Here is a 24,787-nt window from a genome sequence, read left to right as displayed (position 1 = left end):
ATTGGTACTGTTTAAATCCTATCTGCTGTGCAGTTTATAATTGCCTGCCCCTGTACAGATTTAGGGAGGATTGAGAGTTTTTGGAGGTATTTTCTTGCTTTATATTTTCACATTCATATTTTCTTTGGTCTTCTTTTGTTGTTGTTGTTGTTATTCTTGTATTTGCAAATTCTTTGGCCTAGCATCTTGTTCTTTGAGAACCACCAGGTTGTTTACAACATGCCCTGGAAATCTAGGTATTAGCATAAGGAGAAAATGAATTATTAGCCATTGGGATGTTTTTTTGTCTATGGTAGGAAATACAGTGACAACAAAGACATCAAATGTCAACAGGATACTGACAAACCCTAGGAATCATTCATGAACAGCCCCTCACCGAAACAGAAAGGACTCTGACATAGGAAAGACAGTTACCTACACACCTTATTCTGACCTATAGTAACTCACAGCAGTCTCAGATAAAATGCCAGACACTGCTAAACAAGATGCCTTCTTCTTTAGGATGGCCTCCTCTAACAAGCACACCCACTGAGCCTGGCCTCTCACAATAGAATATGTGCCCCATGATCATTCTTGTCTGAACCCAGGCCTCTCAGAGGATCCCAGGAGATCCCTATTTAGTTCTCACCCTCTCCAAGCCCACTACCAAGACAGTTTCTCACCCAGTCTCTGTGGAAGAGTTTTGGTTGAGTCCTGAAGTGAAACCCTCCTCCTGCACGTTGATCTCTTCTTCAATCAGGTTAGTCCATTGGTTGTAAACTCTGCTGCCCTGTGCTGTAGAAAATCTAGGGACTTTAGATGAGATTCATATTTCCAAGATTCTCCAGGCTTCAACTGCGGCCTAGTGGGTGTTGCTGTCAGACAGGAGTAAGGTGTGCATTTCAAGGATACTCTTGGATCCAACATGGGGTTCTGGTAGCCCCAGAATCTTCTAAAGTGCTGAAAATTAAAAGGCATTTGTCTGCTCCCTGTGAGAATGTATCTGAAGACACAGGACCTCAGAAAATTTTCAGCTCTCCTGTTGTTCTTTTAGAATCTAAACTAGCAGAAAGAAGCATACTTGACTAGTTCCATCCAGTGGTACTTAGTAGATAGAAATAGTTTACTCCAGACCTAATCAGGTTCATACTGTTGTAAGACAGTGTAATGAATGGTGGCAGACATCAGTAATTTTCTGTCTCTCTTCTAACTTATTTTCTGCCTCTTTCTTCCATTCTTTCTGTTCTTGCAGTTCCATGCATCCTCCAAGTGATCTCACTCTTCCATTTATTTATCATTCTATACCCTTCTTTATATTTACTAAATTAATCTTTTTTATTTGCTCTCATAACATAATTTTGACCCAGTTTCCCAAATGCAGCTTTTTTTTTTTAAAAACTAATATCGCTCTCTCCCACCTTCGGTCTCCAGTTGCTTTAGGTCTTTCTCTAAGATTCTCTGTTCACGTCCGTCAGTCCTCTCACTGCAGGCAAAAGTGTAATTGCTTTCTTCTCTGTATCTTCTTTGCGAGCATGTATCATTTGTTTGTCTGGAGTTCTACACCTTTCTTTTGCCAAAAACAGGAAAGAGTGAAGCTGGGGAAGACTCAGTTCTCAAATTTAGGAAGTAGACAGGGAATTCTCCGTCTCAGGACTGAGGCTTGGGAGGAATGTGGTCTAGAAGCTGGATGGAGCCTGAGGCGGACAAGTTACTCAGACTCTAGATGAGTGCATCTTGAACCCATAGAGAGCACAGCAGTCAGAGGTGATACAGGTGGGGCTGCTTGAAACTCACTGTTTCTGCAAGTGCTCTGGGTATCCAAGTTCTTGGATAATACTGTCTCAAAGAGACTGTAGGCTACTTGAAGTAAAGCTAGGGCTAGCTCTGTAGGGCTGGCAGCTCTAATAGATCATTCGTGGTTAGTGCCCTGTAGGAAGTTGATGAGCACTAAATGAATGAAGTCATAATCATTAATTTTCTCTGAAAAATAGAACTAATGTAATCTTTCCTGTGTACTTTCTCAGGCTGTGGAAGAATGGGGAAGTAAATGATTCAGATATATTATGAAGACAATGAAAGTTTTAAAGATACTTCTAACAATTTTTCAAACAGGTAATGACTTAGTTGCTTTATGGGAACAAAAATCAGTAAAATATTTTGTAAAATATTTGTGTTATGAGTGTGTATGTGAGTGTGAGTGTGTGTGTGTGTGTGTGTGTGTGTGTTGAATTCAGCACAAAACCATGAGAGGTGGATTATGACTATAAATAATAAAAATAGAATCACTAGTATTTTTCACCTCTCATTATTTATACCTTTCCCTTTAAAAATGTTACAAAACCTGTAATAAAAGTCTTCAGAGAAGAATAGAAACTCACTAGCTGGTGCAAGACCTTAATTACTCTTAAGGCACTAAGACATATGCAAAATAATTATTTTCATTGTGTAGTTTCTGATTGAGTTCCCTTTCAAGTGTGATACAGTTTTCTGTAAGCTTATCACCTAGAGAAAGCTTGTCACCTAGAATGTGAACTGATTGCAGTAAAATGGAGAGAGCAATTAGGATTTACTACAAATAAGGTCTACTTCTGAGTTTGCTCACTCACTCATGCATTAAGTCATTCATTATTCTCCTTTTGTGAAGTAGTTACTGAGCATCTGTCTTATACTGAGGTTGTAAAAAGTATGAAGTAAAAAGAATTAAGGCATACGATCTGCCCCTAAGGAACTTGCAATCTTCTATGGGAGAGAAAAGTGAGCAATACGATTCCATAATGATAACCATGGCACCATAAATACTACTGTAGACTTAGATAGACATCTACTCTGCTTTTTTAGACTATGTGAATTTCAGAACTTCCAAAATTATAAAGTTAATCATAAAAGAAAAACAAGCCATTTAATTCATTCTATTATGCTTTCAGTTATAGTCTACATTATTCATCCAATTTTGTTGATAGATCAAGTACCCATCATGCTGTAAAATGAGGGTGACTATGTCTTCTTCAGCCTCAGCAAGGCTGACACAGTTTTCTTGAGGATAAGGATGGTGTGCTGACTTCACTCAGTTACCAGGAGATGAGTGTCTCTCAGACTCATTTTGTAAGTATTACTTGATGAATCATGCATCTACATTTAGTTCTTAATTGTGTATCCAAGGTTCCAATTACATTGCCAAGAGCTTTGAACACCATGTATCTGCTAGGAGAAAAGTAGTTAGCGGAAGCTGAGCTCACACTTTCAACCCCACCCTGAGCCCACATTAGTGGCAATGAGTTGCAAAACCCGATTTGAGAGAAAAATGATGTCTTGCTGATTGCTCATGATCCCCCAAATAAAATGACTTGCAGATGAATTAAAGTTGAGAGTTTAGACCCTCCCAAAATTGAAGAACAGTAGCATCATAGTCGTTGACATTTATTACAATTGTACATTACCATGCTCAAAAAATTCTTAGCTAAAGGATCAAAAGAATCCCAAAGAAGAAAGAAATATACTGCCTTTAAAAGTTATTGGCTCTGACACCCCAACCTTTTACACTTAGTACCTGAAAGATTATGAACCATGCTGGGCTTTGTCACATTGTGTATGCAATACTTTCTGAGTTCCTGATACTGGCCTATGTTTGTTTAACATCAGTCTGCCCTGACTTCCCTCCAACCGAGGGGACTGCACGCACTCCCCAGCTGTTTACACACCGTCAGGAGGAGGAAGGGGAGTGGCTAGCTGGCTCTGCACACTGTCTCACGTCAGAAAAGTTTCCAAGACTCTAATGGGATGTATGAGACCACAGAGTTGAAGGAAAGTTCGATCTTTAGTGTTTCCTTTTCTGTCTTTTTACGTTAAAAGTACTAAACACAGGCTCAGTCTGGCTCTCATTTCATGGGCCAGTTGCAGCATCTGTGTTTCCTGATGACCAGAACTGTATGGAAGCCCATTGTTTCACCAGTAATGACTCCAAAACCTTTCATAAACCTTCCCAAGATGTCTAGGGTATGACTTAATATGCAACTCTCCTTGAGAATAAGCTGCTTAAAAAGACAGCCTAAGAGATTTCCCCCAGTGAACAGAAGGGAGAGGAAGAAAATATGGTGATGGTAAAGAAAACCAAAGGGCTAAAGGAAATTAGATGAAAATCAGTCTTTACCACTCCAGGATGGTCTTTCAGACTCACCACAAGTGTTCTCTTCATGACTCTAGCCGAGGCACTATGTTTTTTGCGAGAGATATCAATTATTATAAGACCATGGTTTAGCTTCTTACATGGCAGAGACAAACTGTACCCTGCAGTTTTGAGTTTATAAGGTCATTTTGAAAATATGATCTGTGGTTTGAGTTTATAAAGTCATTAAGAAAAAAGCAAGATAAGTACTATAGACAAACAAATGGAAGAGTAGGAAATCGGAGCTGAAAGCTATGCACCATGCTGGAAGAACAGCACCGATTTAGACTGTGTCCATGTGACAGCCTCAGTCTTGGAGTAGGTCCCATGCAAGGATGATTCTAACCCAAACCTGTTAGAGTTTTGCAATCAAATGCCAGCTTACACTGGACATGTACATTGCAAGGGCACTCACACATATTGGCTCATTTGATCTCAGCAATACAGTAAAGTGGCAAAGCCACATAAGAAATACATTTCTTCAGGGTACATGATGTGTCTTACTGCTGTGAGAGTAAAAAGTAGTTGCATAATATCTTTCTTCAGGTTCCATCTCCTGAGTTATTTATGGTTACAATGGGTGACTCAGAGAAGTTTCCACCTAAAAGGAGAGATTAACTATATAGAGAAGCAAACTAAGAAGTATGAGTTGATACTCTAGGGTTATAATCTTATATTTAGCTTCTTTTTTTCTTTTATTGCTCATCCATTCATAAATATATTATTTATTTGCTCAAAATTCTGGTCAATTAGAAATTAATGCAATTTACCTCTAAAACACCATCATAGCTTTAAATTAAATTTCCTTTAATGGGTCCACATAATTATTTTTGCTTGAAGAATTAAAAAGATTGGAACTTCATTAGGCTTCTTAAATTTTTCTTCTTTATTTATAATAAAATATGGGAATTTACTGAATCTTTTGAATATTTCTGATGGAGGCAATAGAGATTCAAAGAAAATATCCACACAGGAACACCCATGCATACATGTGTGCACACACACGCACACACACACACACACACAGACACACACACACATACACAAACACAAAATTCTGTAGCATCTTCCTGAGATACTGCAACATTTCTTCCACCAGCAATTCACTAAAGATGCAAACTACAAAATAGTGGAGAATAAATCATAGTTCTCTGCCTGCTTTCCATTTGGCATGCCTGTTTTCACAACCTTGATAGCAATAAGTAAGCCTTCTGTTTCTTTTTCAAAAATTTTATAGGATGCTCTCATGTCCTTTTCTTCCCCTACTCCTCCTCCCTCAATGCAGCTCACTCAGAAAATGCTATAAAGTTTCAGAGAAAAGGTTTGCTCAAAGCAACTACAAATAAAGTGCATGTACATAAATAACTTAGCCTGACTTTTTGTTTAATGTCCAAGATGATTGGAACAGATTGTATCATGAACTACTTTCCCTTTGGCTAATTAAATAGCAGTCCCCACTTACCATAAAGCATATTCTTATTAAAACAAGTATCTATAGTCACTCTGCTGGATAAATTACTCCCAAGTAAGTGCCATAGAGCCCATTACATTCCTGCTTTAGGAATGGAGCAGGTCCAAACAGACAATCAAAGGATTTCACTGGGATTATTTTAGATTAGAAAACTAAGGCAGACATGCAGCACTGACAAGATTGTAAAGGCATAAAGGATAAATTAGCGGTTCCATCCCAAACAAAGTGCTCTACTGGTATCACAGTATATCCAAAAGGAAAAGCAGATTCCTACTGTATTAACCTTCGCCAAAATGGAAATCTGTTTATGCAGAAATAAAAATGTCATGAACAACTGTTATCTCCTGTGCAAATCAAAATGACTGTTTTGAATAATAATAAAAAAATCCTTTCAAACCAATTGTGGAAACACGCCATAGGGAAGAAAATGTCCTCATTTCAATAAATTGCCTTTTACATTTAATAGAAAAGGTTATGTTGTGATTTACCATATTAATGATCCATTATTGCATAACCGTATTTTTATTGCAATATATTACCTTCTAAATGATGCCCTTTTTTCAGGAGAAAACAAATTCATAGAACAGATTCTATGGAAGTTTTTCTCGCTGCCAGTTGTTAAATCTTTCAAAAGCTGTCAGCAGCCTCAGAAATCAAGTTCAAAGTACCACAGCCAACATAGAGTACAGGCACAGACTATTCTTAAATTGTAATACAAAACTGCCAAAGAAATACCTAAAAAATGATCGTTTGAAACAATATCATTTTATCTAGCTTGTTAATATAAAGGGTAAGTCGGTGAAGTGAAACTGAACCCACAACTTCTGTAACTATTACTAGACATTTGAGAACTAAGTGATTTTTTTTCAGGCTAATTTTCCCTTAGACTCATTATGCACTAGAACTTTCCTGCACTAGTGTTTCACAGATGTTACACGTGCAAGCCACAGGGAAAGAATACAGGACACCAACCACTTAAGGCATTCAACAGGCGCTTCCCTTACTGGCCTCAGGCAATCAAGGCCTTCACCCTAAGAGTGAATGGGGGGCACAGATACCTGCCTTGGAAAAGTGCTGGGAAGGAGCCATCTTGGTTTCTGCAAATGACATTCTGGATTCTCCCTGTGTCTGCCAGCAATTCATGATCCTGCTTCTGAGGGACGGGGCTGTCCTCAGCATATCAGTCAGAGCACCATCAGCTGGGACCCCCTCGGCATATTCCAAGCTTGTGACAGTGAGCCAGGTGTCTGAAGGAAACCGAAGTGGGATGCTTGGGTGTATCTTCCTGGTTAAGCTGCTACTTCTGTCATATTTCTGGTGACGAAGGAGTGAAGAAACAAAGGTACGTGCTGTCATTTCTTAAGACACTTACTGACTTTTCTGTCAGTTCATGGGTATTCTCACCTTTGCCTGCTGCTGCTGGATGTTACAGCCCATCATTCATTCCACATGTCTTTTCTTGAGAGTATAATAGGTGACAGCTTTGCATTAGGTGTTGAAGACAAAAATGAACAAGACAGGCAAGGATCTTACTCTCAAGGAACTTTAAGTCTGGCGCGGGAGACAAACATCTCATGAGTATTCAAAGGTTTGGAATATTTGAATCTGCAAAAATGAAGTTTGGGGAAAATTCCTGTCACTTTTTCCCTTAAATTTGTACAAACAATATATAAATGTATGCTTGCTGCAAAATATCTAAACAATAGAATTCTACGAAAGCCTTCTTCACTTTTCCCTGCAACTGACACCCTTCCTATAGGTAAATGCTACATTTACATTTGAAAATAAAATGCAGCCATGTGCACACACACATAGGTCTATTTTCCTTTCTTACATAAATGAGATCATTCTGTAAATATTATGCAACTGTAAATTATATCTGGGAACATTTTCCATACAAATATACAGACATACTATATTTTTTTGTAATTAGTAAGTTCCCATACACGAACATAACAATTTATATAATGCTTCTCTTTTTGGTAGGTGTATTTGTTTGGCCACTGCGGCAAATTAGCACAACTAGATGGTTTTAAACAACAGAAATGTGTTCTCCCACAGCTCTGCAGGCAAGAAGTCTGAAGTCAGTGTAACTATGCTGAAATCAAGGTGCTGGCCCATGCACAGTCCTTGCCTGGATCCAGCGGACAGTGCAGTGCCCAGCTTCTAATAGTTTCTAGCTTTCTTGTGCTTCCAGCTGCAGGACTCCGACTTTCAAGGCCATCGGCAGCTGCGTGTCTCTCTATGCTGTCCTCACATGGTCCTCTTCCTCTGCATGTCAAGTGCGCCTCTAACTCGCTACTGTAAGAGCATTTGTTACTGCCCTTAGGGCCCACCTAGGTAATCCAAGAAGATCTCTCTATCCCCAGATTCTTACGTTACATTGGCAAATTTCTGTTTTTCTTTTGTTTGTTTGTTTTTAGTAGAAAGTAACATTCACAGATTTTTTTAAATAGAAAGTAAGATTCAGTGATTTCAGAAGTTAGAATATTTTGGGGACATTGTTCATTTAGCACTTAAATTGTTTCTACTTTTAAATAAAATTAGAAAAACATTTATCCTTACTGAATATTTGTATTTGTATACTTGTGTAAATATTTTGGTAAGTGAAATTCCTAAAAGTGAAATTTCATAATGAAAGAGGACACATACAATTTATTGTTAAATGATGCCAACGTATTGTCCAAAAAATATCACACAACTTCACTTGAATCTAATTTAATCATACTGTGTTCAACGTTAAATATTTCATTTTCTGTTCTTGGTAATTTGAAAAATGAAAACCACCAACTTGTTGTGTCAATTTTCTATATTATTAATAATCTAAAAATTTCTAACATTTTTATTCTTTTTAAACCTTTCAATTTTCTTGTTGATTTCTAAACATTTAATATTATTCATATTTTCAGTATTTTCTATCATTTGTAACTTGTCTTCATAGTATTGCTGAAATTTTAATTAATATGAAATCAACCAATAGCTTCAGTTTCACTGAAGTGTTATTTGGAAAATTTGACTCATGTTTAGATTTTCTTCGGCTTTTCAAAGTTTACATTTTTTTAGCTGTTAAATATTTAACTTGTGTGATGTGAAAGAGTAGTTTTTTCAGTTGTTTTTCCATGGAAAACCAACTTTTAGTGTTAGTTTTACAATTTATCTGCTTTTATACTAACTTGAAATATTTTCTTCATTATAAACTAGTAACCCAAATGCACTCAGATTTATTTTTGGGCACATATCATCAACCAATTTTTGCTATATCTGAGAGGACAATGATGACAGATTTTGCCTATCTCTCCATTACTACACCCAAGTGACACATAGCAAGTAATCAGTTGAGATGCCAGATAAAATATAGAACTTGCATTTCAGATATATAATAAATACTTTTTCTCACATAGATATGTCCCAAAAGTTGCATGGAACTTAGTTTTACCAAAAAATTATTTGCTGTTTATTTTAATAACAAATTTAACTACTATCATCATTTTATTCACTAACCTACCCACTTATCATTTGGAAATAGGCAAATGAATGAAAACAATATCTTAATTTTGTAATTACATTTCTCATTATATTTATAGACACAGTCATTATCAGTCCAGAGCTACTTTTTCTTGTTCTTCTATAAATATTTTGAATAGTTTTGAGAGTACTTCTTGTATAAATTTTAGAATTATACTTTCATTGGAGTTTTACTGAATTTATCAATGATTTCTATTTTATTTCTTTCCTCTTTATAATTCTTATCAGTTTTACTGGAATGGGGTTATTTAAAAAATAAAACCAACCAGTGAAACAAACTGAACCTCTGGCCAATGTCACGCTTAATAGTTACAGAATAAAGTCATTATCCTTGATGAAAAAATAAGGCAAGGATGAAAATGTTATGACTGGGTATAGGCTCTGTAAAAAGCAAAGCAAAACACAGAAATGAAAGGAATGAACCCTGGAGTAGATAACATAGCCTCTAACATAGCCTCTTCCTACCTAGATATGCAAAAGAATTAATTAAACATATTCAAGTTAATATGAGTTATTTTACTAATTTGGCTATCTAAAAATACATATATGAAAAAGTAATTTTTATATATTTCAATGAAAACCAGTTAAAATTATGGTGAAGTCACTATCTAATTCTTCACTGGACATGGAAATACAAAGTATCAAGAATTACCAAGATCTATGTAGAGTCTACAAGAAAAAAATATATAAAATTTTACTAAGGTGTACAAGAGAAGCCTTGAATGCATCATATGATTAATCCTATTTCTGGATAAGAAAGTTTAATATTGAAGCTGTCATTTTAATAAAAATTACATGTACATTTATTATAATCTTTATAATAGAGTACACATTTAATTCCATTTGTAGGTTCCAAAAACATTAATATAACATATACTGCTTTTTATAATGAAATATAATGACTAAGTTTTTCAAAATTGTGTAACACTTTGATCTTTTAGAAATGTATTTTATTAATTTAAGATATGTGCAGTCTAAAATGATAAGATTGTTTATTACATAATAATGTGAAAAAATAATGTGCATGAGTACTCAGAGTTAATAAAGTTACGTCAGTAAAAAATGCATCACCATCACCTAGAAGAAGAAGACCACTAATTAAACCACAAGAATGAGGGGTGTTTGTACTAGTAGATATGAAAGAATAGAATAAAGGTACAAAAATCAGATTAATGGTTTGTTACAAGAATAGATAGAAAATAGGACAGAATAGAAACTGCACAGCATTACACCATAACATTTCTTACTCCAGTACCAATAAAGTCTTCCTCCAAGGAGTTTTTCATAAAGGATTCTGGTTCAAAATGGCAGATTCAGTATTAAGTTCTCTTTGCTTCCCTCTTATGGGTCCCATTAGGGCATGATATCTGTATATGGTGTGTGTGTGTGTGTGTGTGTGTGTGTGTGTGTGTGTGTAGAGCTATCCCTCAGCCACAAGAGAATCCTTCCAGGAGGTTTCTTTTTTTAAAAGTGCATTCATTTATCTTATTTTGTATACATTTGCAGTACATGAGTACAATTATCCTGGGCAGGTGATAAAAATACGTAATACATCTTAATTTTTTTCTCTTCCTTTCCTTCTCTCTCATCACTCTTTCCAACTCTTAATCCTCTTCCCATTTGCAAACACTCTGTTTTCATCATTTTCCCTCAATTCTTTTATTCTACTCTTTCCTCTACCCTCTCTATTTCTTGTTCCTCATCCATTTGAAAAAGTTCACCCTAGTTTTTTAACTATTTTCTCTGTTAAAATATACATCAAATTTCTTAGATAAAACAAGTCATTAAATATTATAATTTATGTGTCTGCCATATTTCACTTAATATTATGGCCTCAAGTTGCATCCATTTGCCTACAAATGCCTCAAGTAAACCTTCCCTCATAGCAGAGTGGTACTCAATTGTTATCAGTACCATGTTTTCACTATCCATTCATGTGTTGATGGCCTGGCCACTTCTATTACAAATTGTGTTGCTCCATATACAAATATACATGTATATTTTAATATGATATCTTTAACTCTGTGGGGATGATAGCTAAAAGGAGGAGAGATGAATCAGATGGAATTTCAATTGTTAGCTTTTTGAGGAATTTCCTCACTGATTTCCATAGTGGTCATATCAGGATCTTCTTGGTCCCCGAAACTGTGGAGATTCAAGTCTCTTAAATACACAATGGCATATTATTTGTCTAGAACTTGCATACATTATCTTACATACTATAAATAATCTTTAGATTACTTATAATACCTAATACAATATAAATACTATGTAAGGAAAAGAGTGTCTATATCCAGTGCAGATTAAATATCTTCCTGTTTGGATATTTTCCATCTTCGGTAAGTTGAATCTATGTATGAGAAACCCAGAGAACTGGCTGTAGACACTTATGTCCTATAGGGATAATAATACTACAGAAAGGAAGACCATGGTGGAAAATTGGATGTTAGAAAGCATATAGTGTTGGATTAACCAGGAAGACTCATCAAGGAAATTCACAGCTTGAAATAAAATAGGTAAGAGCAGTTCTTTAAATCTGCGGACATGCCAAGTGTACAGTCATAAGTTTGAAGGATAGGTGAGCGTGATTGCAGTAAAAAATTAAGATAATTAATTCAAAAAGGTATGATGTTTAGTTTTAGGTGTCAACTTGCCTGGATTAAGAAATATGTAAAAGTCTAGTGAGTCATCATTTTGCACGTGACTGTGATGGAGTTTCCAGAGTAGGTTAGCTATGGGGTCAGGTAGATTGGGTGAGGGAAGATCTACTCTTAATTGGGGTAGGAACCATCTATCTGATTAGGTCAGGGCCTAGAGAGACCAAATAGAGAACAAAATGATTTGTGCTCCTGCCACCACACCCTTCCTATCTCAGAGCTGGGACAGACTCATTTTCTTTCCTGGGTGGTCCAGGCTCTCTAGTCAAAGACTCCTTCCATGGATTCTCAAGCGTTAAGCCTCTGATGAAGCCATATTACTGTTTTATAGGGTCTGCATATAATACCTCAGCCATCATGAATGTAGGATGAATCCCAAATAAATCCTTTCTCACATATACATATTTATTGGTTCCATCTCCCTAGAGAACCCTCACTACTAGAGAAGGACTCTGGAAAGTGCAAGGAATGTATGTTGGAGGTACAAGAGCCAAATACAATGAACTTGAGGTTTAGTTGACTTCCACATCAGACATTGATGACAAGTTGCAGAAGATCCAGATATATGCAAGAATTAAAGAAGTGCATTGAACTCTCCATCCTCAAGGTAAATCCTCCTTATTTGGTTAACTGCAGTATTCTAATGGCTTCCAATCTCTTACACTCCTTGCCCACTAATCCAATGTGCATGATCAGGCTTCTCTCTTAAGCAGTAAGGTTGTAGGGAAATGGATCCCTCTATAAAGGAATTTTTATACCACCTTACTATATTAATTATTGGTAAATCACCTGTAAAAGTTATCCAATACTGAAGGAAAATCAAGAAGCTAGAAAAATGAAATGATAGAGAAGAATCAAGGTTGGAAAAAAGAAGAAATCAATTTGATCTTAGCAATTACAATAATAACACAAATAAAATAAAAATCAAACAATTCTAACTGGAAGTGTCAGTGCCTTCACCACAATGTATATCTTAAGGAAAACAAGTCAGCTAACATCATAAATTATAGTTCCAACAGAAAGGAAAATACATAACTGATGGAAAGCCTAAGGTGTACCTATCTACAATGAAATATTCAGAAGTATCTAAGTGTTAGGTAAACAGAGTTAGATGGTAAGTTCTGTGAGTGGTATAATCTCCATTGCTGAAAACATATTAATACAAGAAAAAAGGCATGGAAGACACATATCAAACTGTTCCATACGGAAGAAAGAAGGGAAAACCTGAGTTTGTTTGGTGGTTTCTATGCCATGTGAATAATTTTGTAGCCTCTATGGATTACTTTCAGAGTTAAAGAGCAGACTAAAATGTTAAATGAAGCAATTATCTCTTTTATTGGTAAAACTTAGGTATATGATGTATGGCATATCACATAGACGTTTTCACACTAGTTTTATTAATAGCTTTTAAATCAGAATGAACTTAGTACACTAAGGGTTTCCCATTCCTCCTCTTTCATTTTAAGCCATTACAGTCACACATATGGGCACCATCACCTGGTGCAAATCAGGCTAGTGGCAGTGTCATTGTACCTCAACTTTCACACATGTTGTCAAACACTTTCATAGTTACCTGATAATGATAAATTAGTGGCAGTTCAAAAATATGTGAACAATTGATCATTGGTCTGAAAGGACTGACTTCTGAAGACAGACTGCAACAAGGGAATGTGAGTGACAACTGGTTTGGGTAGAAGGAAAGAAGAATGTGATATGTATTCTATGATCACTAGAAAATAAAACATTTGCCAAAGGGCCGGTCCATCTTATTAACTGAAGAGCAGAAATTACTAACAAACTTAGATAAAAAGTCACCATTTACATTCATCAGATGATAGACCTAGCCCTTTCTAGGTATTAGGAAACCATTTGTCCTCAGGCATCATGTTTTGGAGTGAGGAGAGGCAACACCTGCTTCCCAGGGTCCCTGGGTTTCTGAGAGCCTTTGAGATCCTTCTTTGATAGAGTGCCCAGACTTAGGACACAGCTGTCAGGTGGGTCAACTTCAGATTGGTGTCAGCCACACTGTTTCCACTTCTGGGGTTCTTTACACAGCTTCTCCACCATGATCATCCAGCGCTTCCTTACATCCCAAGTGGGGAATCTAGCTGCTCAAGTGATTTCGTTTCCCTTTCTGCCATGGCAGGAAACTCTTCAACAAGGTGGCACGTAAAAACCACCGAGTTTGGGGTCAGGGCGCATAGTGTGTGTACAAAAATGTTTGTAAGTGCAAGAAATGAAGACAGGTTGATGACCTGTTAGAAAAGGAAGTCAGAATAGAAAAAAATGTGAGAGTTCTACTTAGAAGACATGAAAAATAGTCATCAAATTCACAGAAAAAAATGAAGGCAAAAATAGTGGTGAGGGTTTATTTATTTTAGTGGCCTATTTTAATTTTAGAGACAAAAGCAAAACAAAAATAAAAATGAAAGCAATGATACAGAACATCAATAAGGATAATAAGAAATTAACAATGGTTAAAATATTGAATATTGTTGTCTTCAAAATAGTTGTTCAGAAATCAAGTTAGTTCATTGAAAAGATCGATTTGTGCCTGTATTGAATTAATTTTATATGCCTCTATCTAGTGGCTTATTTTTTTATTTTAAAAAAGCAAAGCAGAAAAAAGATAGAAATGATACAGAACTTCAAAAATAATAGGAAATTAACACTAATTAATGTACTGCATAATACTATCTTAGAAGTAGTACATGTTACAAGATTTAGGCATGAAAAAATGATCAAACACCTGAACAATGAAAGCACACTTTGCATGAACTGACAGAAATTTGAGGTATAGCTATCTATATTTTATATATATATATACATATATACACATGCATATAATCTTTTTCCTTCTTTTCTCTCTCCTTTCCCCTATCCCAGTTGTTCTTTGCTTTTGAGAACTTTTCTTCCCTTTCATTGTCACAATATCTATTGCATATTTTGGATTTATTACTCTTTCAGGGTTTTTTAACACTAAGTAGACAGTACAATACAATAAATGTGAGTTTTATTTATCTCATTTATGAATAGGTACTCGAGTTGCCTCCATTTACCTATAAAAGCCTCAAGATTATCCTTCCTTTTGGTTGAGTAATATTCCATTGTATAAACATACCACATCTTTTTTATCCATTCCATAGTAGGTGGACCTTTAGTTTGCTTCCAATATTTAGCTATTACAAATTGTGCTGCTATAAACATGGTGCACCTACATCCGTGTAACACATCATTTTAAATTGTTCTGGGAAAATACCCAGATGGGGAAGAGCTGGATTGAATGGAACTTCCCATCCTAGTTTTTTGAGAAATCTCCACACTGATTTCCACAGTGCTTTTCCAGTCTACACTCCCACTGACAGCAAAGAAGTGTTCCTTTTTCCCCACAGCCTCACCAATATTTGTTGTTAGCTGATTTCTTGATGGCAGCCATTCTTTATGGAGTGACATGAAATCTCAATGTTGTTTTGATTCACATTTCTCAAATGATTAGTGATGTCAAACATTTCTTCATGTATTTATTTACCATTTGTATTTCTTCATTTACTTCAGTTGCCCATTTTTGGATTGGGTCTTTGAATTTGGGGAGTCTGATGTTTTTCAATTCTTTATATGTTCTAGATATGAGTCTTTTGTCCAAAGGACAGCTGACTAAAATTTGCTTCCATTCTGTGGGTTTTCTTTTCACTCTGTTGTGGTTTCTTTTGAGGTGCAAAATCTTTTTAATAAAATGAGATCCCAGTTGTTGATTCTTTGAAATATTTCATGCTCAGATTGCATTTTATTCATGAACTCTTTGCCTATTTTTTAAGATTTTTACCTACTTTGTCTTCCAGTAGATTTAGTGTTTATATTTTAATATTTAGATCTTGAACCCATTTTTACTTTAATTTAGTGCATGGTGATAGAAATGGGTCTAGTTTCATTCTTTGGCATTTAGAAAGCCAATTTGCCCAGCACCATTTATTAAAGAGGCTATCTTTCTTTCAATGAATATATTTAACCTCTTTGTCAAATATAAGGTGGCTGAATGTCCTTGTAGCTTTATCTGCATCTTCTAATTTGTTCCATTGATTCTCAGATCTGCTTTTTTGTCAGTACCATACTGATTTTCTCACAGTAGCTTTCTAGTATAATTTTAAGTGAGGGACTGCCTCCTACCTTGCTTTTGTTTCCCAGGATCGCCTATGCTGTTCTAGGTCTCTTCTGTTTCCAAATGAATTTTAGAATGTTTTTTCTAGATCTGTGAGGTCTGTTAATGGTACTTTCATTGGAATTGCATTAAATCTGTATAACAGTTTTAAAAGTATGACCATTTTTATTATGTTGGTTCTTCCCAACCAAGAAACAAGGGATACTTTTCAATTTTCTGACACCCTCTTCAATCTCCTTTTCTAGAATACTGTAAGTTTCAATGTGTAGGTCTTTTACATCCTTTATTAAGTTGATTCCTAAGTATTTCGTGATGTATAATCTTCTTGATGATTTGCTGCATTCTATTTGCTAGTATTTTATTGAGAATTTTTGCATTGGTGTTCATTAGGAAATTGTTTTATAGTTCTCCTTTTTTGTTTGGTCTTTCTCTGGTTTGGTATTAGAGTAATCCTTCTTCCAGGAATGAGTTAGGGAGAACTGCTTCCTTTTCTATTTCATTTAAGAGTTGAGGAGTATTGGTTTTAAATCTCCTCTAAATTTCTTGTAGAATTGAACTGTGAATCCATCAGAAAATGGGCTTTTTTTGGTGCTAAGTTTTAAATTACATTTTCAATTTCACTAACTGATATTGGGTTATTCAAAATTTTTATATCTTCTTGATTCAGCTTTGGGAATTCATATATTTCTAGAAATCTGTCCATTTCCTCTGTGCTATTCAGCCTTTGTGAGTAAAGATTTTCAAAGTATAAATTCATGATCTTCTGAATTTCCACAGGATCTGTGGAATTTCACCCTTTTGTTCCTTATTGCATTAATCAGAGTTTTTGTTTTTCTTGATAAGGTTGGCTAGGTTTTTATCAATGTTGTTTATTCTCTTAAAAAATCCATCTCTTCAATTCACTAATTTTTGTATTTTTTTCTTAGTCTCAATGCATTAATTTCTGCTCTAATCTTTATAATTTCCTCTCTTTTATGAGTTTTGGGTTTTACTTACTCTTCTTGTTCTAGAAGCTTGAGCTGTGGCATTAGGTTGTTTATTTGTGCTTGTTCTGTTTTCCTGATGTGACAATTCATTGATATATATTTCCCACTTAGGACCATTTTCATTGCTACCTACAGATTTCAGCAGGTTGTATCTGCATTGTCATTAAATTGTAGATATTGTTTAATTTCTTCTTTAATTTCCTCTATAATCCATTGGTTGTTCAAGAGGGTGTTATTTAATTTCCACATGTTTATGTAGGTTTTGCAGTTTCTTTGCTCATAAATTTCCAATTTCAGTGCGCTATGATCATATAATGTGCATGGTTTAATTTCAATCCCTTTGCATTTACTTAAGCATGTTTTATTGACTGACATATGGTCTGTTTTAGAGAATGTCCCATGTGCAGCTGAGAAGAATGTATATTCTGATGTTGTTGGGTGGAAGACTGTAAACATCTAGTAAGTCCATTTGTTCACAGATTGAGTTCTGTTATTTCTCTGCTGACTTTTTGTCTAGTTGATCTATCTCTTTGTGTCTGGGCCTCCTGTTACAATTATATTATTGCATGATTGGTTTTTCATGCCTACTAGTATTTGTCTTATACAGCTGGATGCTCCCATATTTGGTACATATATATTTATGATTGTTATCTCTTTCTCCTGAATTTTCCCCTAAGATATATGTAGTGACCTTCTTTATCTCTGTTGATCATTTTTGGTTTGAAGTTCTCATTGTCTGAAAACTTTTTTCTCAGTTCCTATAGCATGGAATATAGTTTTCCTTCCTTTGACTTTCAGTCTCTGAGTCAAGTCAGATGTGTTTCTTGTATACAGCATATTGTTGGATCCTGTTTCTTGATCCATTTTGTCAACATTTTCCCTTTAATTGGTGCATTGAGATTTTCATTGATGTTTACAACTGAAAAGTACTGGCTTACTTTTGTCATGTTATTTTAGTATTGTTGGTTTCCTGCTTCTCCCCTTTGTTTAATTGCTTGCCCAGCCTGGTGCTTTCTTTCAGTTTTTGTTCTGGGAGTTGTATCATTTTTGCCTCTCTCTAGTATGTCTTTCAGTACTCTTTTTAGGGTTGATTTGGTGAGCCTGAACTTTTTCAGTTGTTCTTTGTCATTGACATATTTTATTTCTCCATTAATTTTCAAAGAAAGTTATTCAGGGTACATCAATCTGGGCTGAAAGTTGTTTTCTTTCAGGGCATGAAATGCTTCACTCTATGCTTATCTTAACTTCAGGGTTTGTGTTGAGAAGCTGTGATTCTAATGAGCATTTCTTGATAAGTGAGTTGTATCTTTTCTCTAATAGCTTTTTAGTATTCTGTTTTTATGCTGTATTTCTGGGATCTTGATTATTGATGTCTGAGTGTAGATTGATTTTGGTTATGTCTGTTTGGAGTCTACATGCCTCACTTATCTGTATATTGAATTCTTGTCTTATGTTTGGGATATTGATTCTATTACTTCTGTGAATAATTTTTTATGTCATTTGCTTTGACTCCTGCATTTTCATTGACACCTATCAATCTTATGTTGTTTTTCTTTGCATTGTTTTGAAGCTGTTGAGTTGTTATTTCATGATCCCCCCTTTTTAAAAAAAAAAAAGTTCTTTCCTTTAGTGATCGCTAGTTGCAATCCTGTCTTCAAGGTCTGAAAGTCTATCTTCAGCTTCATTAAAGCAGTTTTGCCAGCTTTCAATGAAATTTTTAATTTCCTGGATATCTAAAATTTGTTTTGTGCATTCTGCTTCTTTCCTATATTGTTCATTTAAGGTTTCTATCATTTTTTCATGCTCCTGAACTGATATTGTATTTATGTTATCTCTAGTTATGCTGCATAACTCCTTTATTAATGTTATTTCTTTCTTTGCCTGAGAGATTATTTCTAATTTGAGTTCCTCTACAGCCTCATGTATTTGTTTCTTTATTTCACTTGCTATCTTTTCCAAAATTTCAAGTATGTGACTTCTAGTGCCCTCTATTTTTATGTCTGTTGTACTTGTTCCTGATGGACTGGTATATGAGATTGCATTTTGCTTTTTTGTTTTGTCATTTTCACCTCTTGAGTTCCTTTTTTTTTCAGGCTTTTTAAAATTTTTATTTTAAAGATAGTAAAATACAACAAAACAAGACACAACAAAGCTAATTAAGACAGTGCAGCAAATTTGGTACAGAACTTCACAGCAGGATACCAGGATAACAATAATAGGTACTGTAGTATATCTTTTTTTATTTAAAGAGAAAAAAGAAAGTACATAAAAAAACACAGCAGTAAAAGGGTACAAGCAATGCAGAATTTCAAGAAAAAAATATACAGTAAGAAATCACTAGTTAATAGGTGACATATTGTCTTCTTAGAAACAGTTGTCCAAATTATAAAATTAAAGCATATAAAGTGGACATTCATGCAGTGATATTGGAGACAGTTCCATTCAATGATCCAGCAAAAGCTCAGTAATATGGTTTTCCATCCTATACACTCCAACATACCTGGAATAAAGGTTATATCCTTTATTCCACCTTCTTTTCCTCTCTTTTTTACAATAACAATTACACTTTTGGGGTTTTATTACTCCCACAGTTCTTATTACTTTTTTTGAAGAGAATAAAACCCAACGTGATTGAGCAAAACAGAGTCAGTTAGAACAGAAAGATGGGCATAGTACATGATGCAAAAATAGAATACCAGGTGATCAAAAGTGGTTACCATTGTGCCTCTAGCTATTTTTAAATTGAGTTGCCTATATCTTCAGGTATAATAGAATTGATCAAAACAATACAGAACAAGACCAATAAAACCTACACTGGAGACCTTACAGGACTTCAAAAAAAGATAATGGACATCATAGTATATCTTATTGCCTTCAAAGTGGTTGCCTGTACCCTCAAACTTGATACTATCAAACAAAATGGAATATAGTATAATCAGACAGAACAAGATAGGGAGAGCAATACTGGGGTTCAAATCAGGTTAATAGGAAAACAAAAAAGTTACCATAATATGTCCCGCTATTTTTTTATTTAGTTTTCCCTTAATTAAAAAAATGAGAAAAAAATAGATTAATTTTTAAAAGGGGGGAGATTGAGATAAAAGAGGACTAACAGAACAACGCAGGTCAGAACCGAACAATTCAAGCATCATTGTGTTTCTAAGCTCAACTGTCCATCATGTGTGTCTTAGGGACTTACTGTGTGGCTGACATTCACCCAGTTGCTGAGTCCTACAATTTAGTGGAGGGGCCAGTCACCTGAATTTCTCCTTCAGGGCCTGTTGAGTGAGTGCTATATTCTTCCTGTGTTGGTTAACCTATGACTATTAATGTAAACCAACCTTTATCTCCTAGCTTTACTGTGGCTTCAGACTGTTCCGTGCTGCTAAATCTACCTATTTATACTGTGTCCCCGGCTGGGATCTTACTGTGTCTTTGGGGGGTCTTAGGCCCTTTCCAGTTCCTCCAGTTATGGGAAGATCTTGTCCTCATTTTCACCAACCCAACAGGGTTCTCTGTATGAAAAAGAGACTCACTCACCCTCTTGCCAGCTTGCAAAGGTCTTAGAGCTGGGGGGGAGGGTGGTTTGCTGAGGCTGCTGTTGACCCAGTGAAATCCTCTACTTGAGAAGGAAACTCACCACATAGACACATATATGGTACCATTATATATTTTATTTTACCAGTATATATTTTAAATTTTATTTTGCTTTTTTCATTATATATAGTAGTCAGCATAGTGATTAAAACATGACCCTTGAAGCTAGACTACTTAGGTTCAAATCCCAACTCTGCCATTTATGAGTAGACTTGAATACATTCTGTTTAACTTTGGCCAAGTTACTTAATTTTTCCATCTAAAGTTTATCTGTAAAGTGAATATTAATAATAATACCTATACATAGAATTATATAAGAATGAAATTATAATAACAAATGCTTGTTAAACCATAAATAGAATTACTGACATCTAATTTCATGCAAGTAACTCACCAAGTCTATCACTATCCAATTCTTTCACTGATAGAATCCCAGGACTCTTCATAATTTGCAATGATTTTGTATAAGCTCTCATTCTTCACCTATCAATTCAGTTCAACATCACTTCTGAAAAACTGTCCTTAAGGTTCAGTCACTAGTTTTTTTCCAGGAACACCTTGTTTACATAACTGCCTACAGTAGCATTTTTTCACATCATATTCATTCTGGCATTCAGATACACGTAAGTCTGTATAATTCTTGTGTTCAAGACAAACATGAAAAAAGCAAAATGTGTTCACTGAGAGTCTCCAATAAAACTTGACTTGCATCAATTGTTTCTTTAGTCACCATCTCTTTATTGTTGGACACCTGTCAACTTCATTGAAATTGAAGTCAGTGATGCTTGTGTTACTGATCTTTGCTAACATATCTGGAAAATAGCAGGAATTCACAATGTCTATTTAGATAAATTAATAACGAAATCTTTACCATCTGGGTGTGTCCATCTTTCTCCACAGCTGCAAATTTTTCAATTACAGTGTAATTCGCATACATAATATTTGTCTTTCAAAGTGCACAACCCAGTGATTTATAATACATTCACATAACTGCAATCATCATCAAATTGCAATATCATTCTCATCATCCTCCAAAGGAATCCTGAACCCACTAGTGGATATTTCTCATGCTTTCCCCATGCTCACTTCTGAAAAATACTACTTACTTTTATCTTAATGAATTTATCTATTTTGGACCTTTTGTATAAATGGAATCTTGCAATGTGTGGCCTTTGTGTCTGGCCTCTTTCACTTAGTGTAACATTTTTTAAAAAGTTTTATTTAAAGAGAAAACAAAACAAAGCAGAAAAAGGGTAGAAATACTACATAATTTCAAAACATAAAGAGTAAGAAACCACTAGTTGATAAATTACATATTGTTCTCTTAGAAATAGTTGTTCAAGTTAGGAAAGTAAAGCATACAAAGTGAACATTCAAACAACTAGACTGCAAACAGTTCTGTTCAAAGATCCAACAAAAACTTAGTAATATGGTTATCAATCTTACATACATAAACATACATGCAATTATATCCTTTAGCGTACTTTCTTTTTTACAATAGCAATACACATTTTCGGTTTTATTACTCTTACACTTTTTATTTCTTTTTATCCTAGAGACACAATATGATATTTATAAATATGATTCTTATTTATTTCAGTAATGCGGATAGTCTCAAGTTGTCTCCATCTGCTTTTAAAGGCCTCAAGATCATCCTTTTTATAGCTGATTAATATTCCATTGTATCAAAATACCACATCTTTTTCAACCACTCTGCGGTTGATGGGCATCTTGGTTGTTTCCAAGATTTAGTTATTACAAATTGTGCTGCTATGAATGTGGATGCACATATATCACTGTGATGTGACCTTTTCAATTTTTCTGTGAAAATGCCCAGGAGAATAGCTGGATTGAAGGGAACTTCCAATCTTAGTCTTCTGAGAATTCTCCTACAGATTTCCATAGAGGGTGCATCAGTCTACACTCCTACCAACAGTGGAGCAGTGTTCCTTTTTCCCTGAAGCCTCGTCAGCATTCATTATCAGTTGATTTCTTGATGGCAGCTATTCTTTCCAGAATGAGATGAAATCTCCATGCTGTTTTAATTTACATTGCTCAAATGATCAGTGACAGTGAACATTTCTTCATGTATTTATTTGCCATTTGTATATCTTCATCTGAGAACTGTGTTTTCATCTCAGATTCCCATTTTTGGAGAGGGTCTTTGAATTTGGGGGCCTTGATATTTTTCAATTCTTTATATGTTCTAAATATAAGTCCTTTATCTGAGGGGTTGCTGGCTAAAATTCTTTCCCATTCCGTGGGTTTTCTTTTCACTCTGTTGGTGATATGAGATCCCAGTTGTTGATTCTTTGAAGAGTTTCCCATTCAGTTTATGTTTTGTTCATGAATTCTCTGCCTACCCCTATGTCTCCACCTACCATGTCTTCCAGTAGAGTTAGTGTTTCTCTTTTAATATTTAGGTCCTTGGTCAATTCAGACTTTTGTTTTGTTCATGATGATATGAATGTGTCTAGTTTCAGTCTTCAGCATGTGGAAAGTCAATTTTTCCAGCACCATTTTTTAAAGAGGCTATGCTTCTTCCAGTGAACATGTTTAGCCCCTTCATAAAATATCAGGTGGCTGAGTGTCTTTGTAGTTGTGCTTGCATCTTCTAATTTGTTCCATTGATCCTCAGGCCTGTTTCTTTGCCAATACCGTGCTGATTTTATCACTGCGGCTTTATAGCATAGTTTCAAGTCAGGAATTGAGATGCCTCCTGTCTTGCCTTTGTTGCCCAGAATTGCCTTTGCTATTCTAGGTTTTTTCTGTTCCAAATGAATTTTAGGAGTGTTTTCTCTAGATCTGTGAAGTATGTTAATGGTATTTTGACTGGGATTGCATTAAATCTGTATAACAGTTTTGGGAGTATGACCATTTTCACAATGTTGGTTCTTCCTAGCCAAGAGCAAGGAATATTTTTCCATTTTCTAATATCCTCTTCAATCTCCTTTTTTAGCATAATTTTCAGCATACAGATATTTTACATTCTTAGTTAGGCTGATTCCTAAGTATTTCAGTTTTTTTAGATGCTATTTTGAAGGGTGATATTTTCATAATTTCTCTCTCAGTGAGTTTTTTGTTTGTGTACAGGGATGCTATTGATTTTTGAGCACTGATTTTGTATCCAGCTACACTGCTGAATTTGTTTATTACCTCTAGTAGTCTTTTAATGGAGTTTTTTGGGTCTTCTACATAGAGTATTATGTCATCTGCGAATAGTGATCATTTCACTTCTTCTTTTTCTATATTTATTCCTTTTATTTCTCTCTCTTGTCTGATTGCCTTGGCTAGTGTTTCCAGAACTGTATTCTGGTGTAGTGATAGTGGACATCCTTGTCTTGTTCCTGATTTTAAAGTGAAAGTTTTTGTCCATTTGATATGATTTTGTTGTTGGTTTGTTATAGATGGCCTTTATAAGATTGTGGGTAAGTTTTTAGTTACATTTTCAATTTCAATAGCTGATCAAAATTGCTATATCTTCTTGTTTGAGCTTTGGTAGTTCATATGTTTCTAGAAATCTGTCCATTTCCTCTGTGTTTCCCACTCTATGGTAGTAGAGATTTTCAAAAAAGGCATTTATGATCTTTTGAATTTCCATGGGATCTGTAGTAATTTTCCCCTTTTCAGTCCTTACTGCATGAATTTGGGGTTTTTTTTCTTTCTTTTTCTTTATAAGGTTAGCTAGAGGTTTGTCAATTTTGTTTATTCTCTCAAAAAAACCAGCTTTTTGATTCATTAATTCTTTGTATTGTTTTTATAGTTTCAATTGCATTGATTTCTCTTCTAATCTTTACAATTTTCTTTTCAATGAGCTTTGGGTTTAACTTGCTCTTTTTTTTTTTTCCTAGAAGCTTGAGATGAAGCATTAGGCTGTTTATTTGTGCTCATTCTGTTTTCTTGATATGACAATTTATTGCTATATATTTCCCTCTTAAGACTACTTTCATTTCATCCCACAGGTTACAGTGTGTTGTTTCTGCATTTTCATTGAATTATAGGTATCACTTTATTTCTTCTTTAATTTCATCTATAAGCCACGGGTTGTTCAAAAGGTTGTTATTTAATTTCTATGTATTTATGAAGTTTTTTCAATTTTTTGCCATTAATTTCCAATTTCAGTGTGTTATGGTCAGATATTATGCATGGGATAATTTCAATACCTTTGCATTTACTGAAGAATGTTTTATAGTATTATCTATTTTGGAGAATGTCCCATGCACAGCAGAGAAGAATGTGTGTTCTAATGTGGTT

The sequence above is a fragment of the Cavia porcellus genome, unplaced genomic scaffold, assembly GCF_034190915.1.
Source record: "Cavia porcellus strain 051 isolate PalLab524CR breed Dunkin Hartley unplaced genomic scaffold, mCavPor4.1 scaffold_1, whole genome shotgun sequence".
In the NCBI taxonomy this organism is placed as follows: Eukaryota; Metazoa; Chordata; class Mammalia; order Rodentia; family Caviidae; genus Cavia; species Cavia porcellus.
The sequence above is the reverse complement of the archived record's forward strand: the minus strand, read 5'-3'. Positions refer to the sequence as shown.